Below are 8,173 nucleotides of genomic sequence, written 5' to 3' on the forward strand. Positions count from 1 at the left end.
TTTTTTATTATTGTGGATGCATTGTTTTACATACATATTCTTGTGCTTTGGTGTTGATGTCTTTCTGTCATTTCTAAACATTATTAATGTGTTTATTTGGCACTAGTTTGACCATTGTATGCTGGAATCTAAACTTTGATTTCATTTACAGCACTGCTCCCTTGAATTTTGGAAAATTTTGACATTGTTTCAAATTTGATTCATATTTGAAATAACACTTGAATGATCATTAATTAATATACATATGAAAGCACTAAGGGAGCATTTCTGCACTGTTTCATCATTTACACTGTAACATATGTATGACATTCATTGTTTTTTTTCTTGTAATCACTTCACTAGATATGCTATACTTGGGTTCTTCATAATGACGATTTTGTGGTGAACGTTCTTTTAAGCACTAGAAATATCTCCTCGATACATCTTGAATTGATGATTATAAAGCATACTCTTTAATCCATATGTTGTTGTTTCAGAACTCATCTAATGGTCATACTCAATGTTGATGTTGGCATACCTTTTGTGGTGATGACTGCTTAGCCTAAAGGCTAATACACAGAAGGGGATAGCATTGAATATTGGGAAAAATCATCACTATCCATGTGCCATAACTGTCATATTTCACTTGGAAATTGCAATTGCCATCATATAAAGTTGGCATATTAAGTGCACATTGTTTAAATGACATATAATTGGGATATATAATTTGTACAAACCAGTGGTGGATGTTCCCTGAATTCTGGTGAATTTCCTTGATCCCTTAAAGTAATATTGATACATGGATTTCTCAATGTTTACTAAATATGAAGTTTATTGACTGGAATACCATCACACATAATTGGATTATTTTCCATGGATACGCAACAGCTGGTGGAATTTTCTAGTGACAACATAGATTGAATACCATGGACTTGTGTAAGGCTACTATGATAGTTGTTTTAATGATCTTTAATTAAATGAGAAGAACAAATCGTAGAGAATTTGGGATTTTAGAATGGAATCTTATTTAGTCAATAAAAGACTAGTGGAAATATTAGAATACACTCTTACCCTTATTCTAGTGTTGAATCAAAATATCGTGAAAAATAATGTGTCTCTAGTTTTGGATAAAAGGACCCTCAACTTTCTTCGCAACTTATGCGGTCACTAGCCCCTTGTGAAAGGAGTAGGTATCCTTAGAAATGCAGTGCCATTTAAAAGGGAAATACTAATAGCAACAGGGCAAAGGCAATTATTCCATTCATTTAATTATTTTTCATTTGACTGGTTATATTGTGAGTTGCATTATATATCATGAAATTGTCTTAGTACTAGTAAACAATGATTAAATATATAATAAATTTGAACCTTTGACATTTAGAGGACATTTCTCTCAAATTACAAAAAAAATAAAGTATGAAAATCACGCTGGAAACAGTTTCTAAAGTTTGAGTCTTTTATTTTCAAGATTAACTAATTGGTTTGGAAGATGAAAAACCAACAAATTGGAAGACTGGGACTTTTATATTCACTAAGGCATTAAATAAATTATATGCATGAAACTTATACTAGCACCTTCTAGTGGAATTGATAGTGCACTAATTCATTTCTTACCACCTTATAACATATCTGGGTTCAAATGCTATTTTCCATGACGGACAGTTGAATCTATTTCAACTCTAATTGTTATCGAGGGGTTTCACAAGGATGTCACATGATTGTTTATGATGCCCATTTTGACATAGATAGCTACCTATGTTAAGGTTCTATTTTGTAGTTCCATGTTGTTATTTATGAACATTATATACATGTGGTTGGACACGTGAAAATCAATTGATGTATTTGGTATTGATGATGGAAATGTTGGATGTATGAACAAATGTATGACTTACTTGGTTACAATTTGTCTAGTGCATGACTTGTCAAAGTTATTGTTGCATCGTATAAGGCTTAAGTAGATATGATTTATCTAATCAATGACTTAGTGAAATTATTATTTAACTAATGTAAGATTTAGTTCCAGTATGAACAAAAAAAAATTGACACGTGGATAGTGGACTAAATAAACATGATGTTTAAGATCATGTATCTATATCTATTTTGTGGTTATATATATGCATGGATGAGAACTAAACTACAGATTGGAAAGAACCGTATGATAACCAAGATCTACTATTCCATTGGCGAAGGTCAAGACGACCAATGAGGAAAGGTACGATGTACATTGTTCTATTACATTTGGTATCTACTTGATATGCACTCTTATGACATGAGTAAAATGCAAATGACAGGTAGAAAGACTACCTGACTGGATTATTCGATGACAAGCCCAACCAACTCTGTAGTGTGGTCTGTGTTAGGGCGTTGACCCTAGTTATGAAGGAGGGGTGGAGGCATTTCCCACCATGTATCCTCTAAAACCTGGAATCGTGGGACGGCAGTGGTGGACACGCTCCCCTAAACGCGTGATGACAATTTCCAGTTGCCTGCTGGGGAAGTTAGGTCAATGTATTCGACGCTTCCACCATGTCAGTTTTATCAGTGGTTAGTATGGTCGTTGCCACTGATAAAGCAACAGAGGACAAAAAGGGTGGGAACGGAAGTAGGTCAGGATAGATAGGAGGATATAGATCAGTTGGAGACTCTTGATGGGAAGTAATTTCATTGTCTGACTTATCAAATTTTATTGCTATAACTCTCTCTAATTTGCTATGCTTTTGAACTCCTTGTATCTTTTCATTCTAACTTCGGGACGAAGTTTTCTGAAGGAGGGGTGTATGTAATGCCCCACTTAAATCTTATCCTGCAAATTTTATTAATGTTTACATTATCTGAAAATATTGAGAAATATTGGTCTAATATAAAATTCATGATTTCTATTATTCAAATTCCCAACTTACCTTCTCAAATTGAATCTTAGGTAGGATATGGTCTCCTTCCATTATTTCAAATAATATATATATTCATCTCACATTTCCCAATGTACCCTCACATTTACTAGGGAGAAGACATGGTCCTCTCCATTTAATTACATCTCACATTCCCTAATGTACCCTCACATTTACTTGGGAGAAGACATGGTCCTCTCCAACTAATTATCGATATATATATTCATCTCACATTCACCAATGTACCCTCACATTTACTTGGGAGAAGACATAGTCCTCTCCATTTAATTATATATATATATATATATATATATATATATATTCATCTCACATTCCCAAATGTACTTTCAGATTTACTTGGGAGAAGACATGGTCTTCTCCCATTAATTTCCCAGTTTTATATTTATGTCACATTTCCAAATGTACTCCCAGCTTTACTTGGGAGAAGATAAGTCAACTGTATGGATGAGAAGTTAATGACATTAATGAGAGGTGGTTGAGATGGAAAAGAGAGGGAGGGTATAAAAAGGGAAGGGGGAAGAGAGAAAAAGGGGGGATGTTGGGTCCTGCTTATGATTTTGGGGGTTGGTTGTGATTTTAGGATTTGTTGCAATTTTTAGAGACCTTAGGAACCTGTGGAGGTTTCTTGGGTTGTTGAGAGGAGGGAAATATTGTTCATCTTGGTCTGGATCATTCATCTTAGACACACACACTACATCTGGTTGGACTTGGGCTTGGAGGGCTAGGGAACCTGTGGAGGTTTCTTGGGTTAGGGATTTATTTCCTAGTTCGCTGGGAGGTAAAACCAGTTGGGTTGGTCAAGAGGAGCATTCAGCAGGGGCAGCAGCTCAAAGGCATCTCCACTAGCCATCGGCACAGGTATTCCTCTATAGATTACTCATGTAAATTTATTAAAATGAAATGTTCACCATAAGTTATAAGGATTAGAATGTAGATGGTAAAATTTTCATTGTTTAAAAGTCTTGTAAGAAAGTAAATTATTTCCTCTTATTGCATTTAAATTCTAGAGAAATAGATATGTTAGAAGACTCTAGGATAGGGTTCTTACAACTATGTCTTTCAATAGTAAGATCTTTGTATTTGTCTTCAAACTGTATGCAGGTTTTTTTCTTTGTAAGCCTGGAACATAATTTTTTACCTACAAAACGCAGAAATTGTTAAGAAAACATAGGTGACAAAGGAGGACATCAAAGACTTTATTGAGCTTGAAAGGATATTGGAAGGAGTCCAGAGCATATCGCAAGGTAAAACAATTGTTTTATTGGTTGCAGAGGCTTATGGAGGCTTCACTTTGTAAACGGGCAAAACAAAGCCAAAATGGTGATTTTTGCATTTAAACAGAAAAATAACTTTCTTTTTGAAATATGGCACAAAGTGAACAGTGGTCATTTTGTCGTTATGTGGGAGGTGCTTTTGGTTTTCTTCGCACCACTTATGAGGCATGGGCGGTTTTGGGAGGGGTCACCCAATACAATCTGAGCCTGACATGTAGCAAGGGGAGGTCAGTGGAATACCACTTTTTGGGCGGGAATGCTCGGACAAAGAGTTAACTCGAAATTGCTGAGGGTCATTGGATTTGAATGCATTTGATCAAATGATGGTGGAGTGAAAGAACAACACAGAGGTAAGAGGAAAGAGCAACAGAGGGGCCCATGATTAATCATGGTAGTATGGCTTTATTATGGTTTAAAACTGAGATTGGTGGTTAGATGGAGGTTTTAGGTTAATTCTTCATTTAAATCATAAAACCATTTTAACAAAAAAACCTTCACAAAAAACGGTATGGCGGACTTGAGATTATATGAATTCGAATGGATAATGATATCGGGTTCGGGTTCATTGCATATCGCAATCGCAGTTTAGCAAAGGAAAGGCCCATCGCAAAGGAATGTGATAGGGGTCGGACGCGATGTGGAAAATATATCATGGTTAATACTGTGTCAGGTCCGGATTCCCATCGCATATCGAAGATCGTAATGGCAGAGGGTAATGCTTTAGCCAGGACTTGCGGTGGAGGCGGATGCAAAATGGCATTGAATTATGATATATATTGCGTCGGGTGCTGATCCATCGCAATCGCATAACGCAATGCAGGGAGAGTGCATACACGTTGAAAAGTTTGTGATCTGCGATTATGCGATATGTTATGAAATACATAGTTTTATTATAAAACTTATGGCTTTGGGATATTTTAATAAAGGGAGTTAATATATATGGGAAAGGGAGCTTTTTAGGGGTTTAATACTATAAGTTAGAGTTAATATGAAATATGAGCGGAAAGGGGAAATAGACTAAGTATAATGCTTTTTATGAGTTATTTGCTTTTCAGATATATACATCAATACTTAGGGTAAACATCTTTTTGGGGGTTTTTGGGTAAAAGGGGATTTAACATGGGGTTTCACTTTTCCTAGGAAAAAAGGATTTTAACCTTAGGAAAAGGGGTTTTTTATGGAAAATGAATGAATATGAACTGTATGAAGGTGGGAAGGGGAAATTAGTAAATATAGGAATGAATGAGGATGAGGGAAGTTAATTAATTGATCTTGTAGACCTTCATTTGCTTTGTGTAATTGCCTCATGGACATAGAAACATATGGTAAAACATGATAAATGTACATTTTGTCCAATGAATTATCATACTTCTACAACCTTTCTTCTACTTACCCTTTGCTTATCCTATCATTTTTTCTTCACTTAATGGGTGCATTTAAGCTAGCAAACCCTTTTCCTTTCTTTTCATTTTATAAAGCAAACTATCTAATTCTAACCTTATAGCATCCAAGGGCTCAGATTAAACTGATGAGCATGTTATTATTCTCTACCTAACTACTAATTTGCAAAGATTAAACAATTTGGCTAGATATTTATTCTCTAATTATAACATCAAATTTAAAGCATGAAGCAGTCAATATTAAACTATTTGACTATCATGGGTTGTGGCATTTATGACAAGTTGCACACAACCATTATTTTGCAGAAAAATAGTAGTGGCATTTAGACTTGCTCACTTTCAGAGTTTATTGTTTTCTTTTCTTTCTGACCTAACATTTTCTTTTTGTCTTTGATTTTTTAGGACATCTAACCTAACATTTTCTTTGATATGGACATCATCATCAAGATATTTTCAAAAACATTTTATTCACTATTGTTATGTCCATATCCTAACTTAACATTTTTTCAAAATATTTTTTATTTTTTGACTATTTTATTCTACCTTATCAAAACCAAAAAATGCTACAACATTGGCTCCATCTAGGGACTTCTTTCTCCTGTATAATGCAGAGAACCTATAGATCCATGTGCCTTCTCCTCGTGCTATGGAGTCCTTCTGTAAAGAAAATCACACTGACATCTTGAAAGGTAAAAGAAAACCAGAGTATTTACAATGAAAACTATTTCAACTTCTTAGTATTGAATGTAATGTTTAAGAAACCTTCCATTTATAGGATAAGTGGAATATAGCCCCTCAAGATTCAGCAGCACAAAAGTGTTGTTACCCTTGACTTCAGAAATTGCTAAAGGTCCAAAACATAGATTGTCAAATTTTCCATGCTTTAATTTCTCTTCTCTCCTGGAATCCCATCTTAGAACTAGATCACCTTCCTTAAAGTCCCTTTCCTTGGCTCTTCTGTCAAACAGGGCCTTCAACTTATTCTAATATTTATTCAATTTGTGTTGAACTTCATCTCTGTTTTCATTAAGTTCAATAATCTAATTTATTCTTCTTGAAAAATCATCATGTTCATCTGTTGAATCTTGTAGGAATTCTAAAACAGGGAAGGCCAAATTGGTAGGGAAGATTGCATCTTTCCCATAGACTAATTGAAATGGATATTTTCCAGTTGAACTCTTTGGAGTAATTCTGTTTTCCCTTACTACATAAATCAAATGTGAATCCCAACTCTTTTTATGATAAGCTAGAGTCTTTTTTATTACCTTTACCACACTTTTGTTTGATGACTCTACAAGGCCATTACCTTGAGGGTAGTATGAGTTGAATGATGTAATAGAATCTGATATTTCTGGCAAAAGTCAATCATTTTAACACTTGAAAAAGTTGTTGCATTATCAGTGACAATTTGAGTTGGACAACCAAATCTAGATAAGATATTTTCCTCAATAAACTTAATTACTACTGAATCAGTAGCATTTATGACTGGAATTGCTTCCACCCATTTAGTAAATTATTATGTTGCACTGAGGATCCATCTATGTTGATTACTTGAAGTGGGGTGAATCTCTCCAACAAATCTAATCCCCATTGAGAAAAAGGTGTTGAAACTATTGATGGAATGAGTGGAAGAGCTGCTAATTTTTGTTTACCAACAAACATTTGACGAGGAACACAACCTCTGACCTTTGCCCCTACTTGTAAGAACAATGTGGGCCAATAAAATCCTCCCCTCATAATCGTGTATGCTGTTGCTCTCCAAGCATAATGTCCCCCACAAAATCTTGTATGAAACTGATCAATGATTCCTTTAGTTTTTGATTTTGTTAAACATAATAACAAAATATTCAGTGGATCTTCCGAGTATAAATTTTCATTTATAATGTAGTACTTGACTGATTTTAACTTAAGGGTTTCACACTGGGTTTTGGAGAATGATGCTAGACACTCAAAATGGATCAAGAAATTTACAATATCTTGATACCAGTTTGACAACAAGAATTTTTCATCAATGTATATAGGACTGATCTACTTTGAAGGTAGAGGTTCTTGTGGATTCTCCCCTTTAGGATGAAAGGAAGGTTCTTGTGGATTCTCCCCTTTAGGATGAAGGGAAGGTTCTTGTGGATTCTCCCCTTTAGGATAAAGGGAAGGTTGTTGTGGATTCTCCCCTTCTGCAAGGACATAAGGTTCTTGTGTATTCTTCCCTTATATTTCTAAAACAAAATTGATTCCAAGTACTTTGCAGTTGGATTCAGCTAGAATCTTAGCTAATGTTTAACCTTTTACTAGCTTGGTAATCTTGATAGTTAGATCAAACTCTAGAATTTTAGTGATCCATCTACCTCTTTTCTCATCAGTGTCTAGTTGGGTTAGGACAATTTTCACAACACTATTAGGGACATAAGCAGTAATAGGTGAATGTAAGACATACATTCTAAATGATTTTAGGGCTTAAATGAGGGCATAGGATTGCTTCTCAATGATGTCATACTTAAGCTCAGCATCTCTCATAACCTTGCTGAAAACAACTATGGGTTGGTCATGGGAATCTTCATTTTTCTATAATAGAATAGCAGCAAGGGTTTTTTTAGAGGCAAAAGAGAAAATA

This window comes from Pinus tabuliformis, chromosome 6 (assembly GCF_031772625.1).
Source record: "Pinus tabuliformis cultivar Carrire ecotype Pingquan chromosome 6, CPIR1, whole genome shotgun sequence".
Lineage (NCBI taxonomy): Eukaryota > Viridiplantae > Streptophyta > Pinopsida > Pinales > Pinaceae > Pinus > Pinus tabuliformis.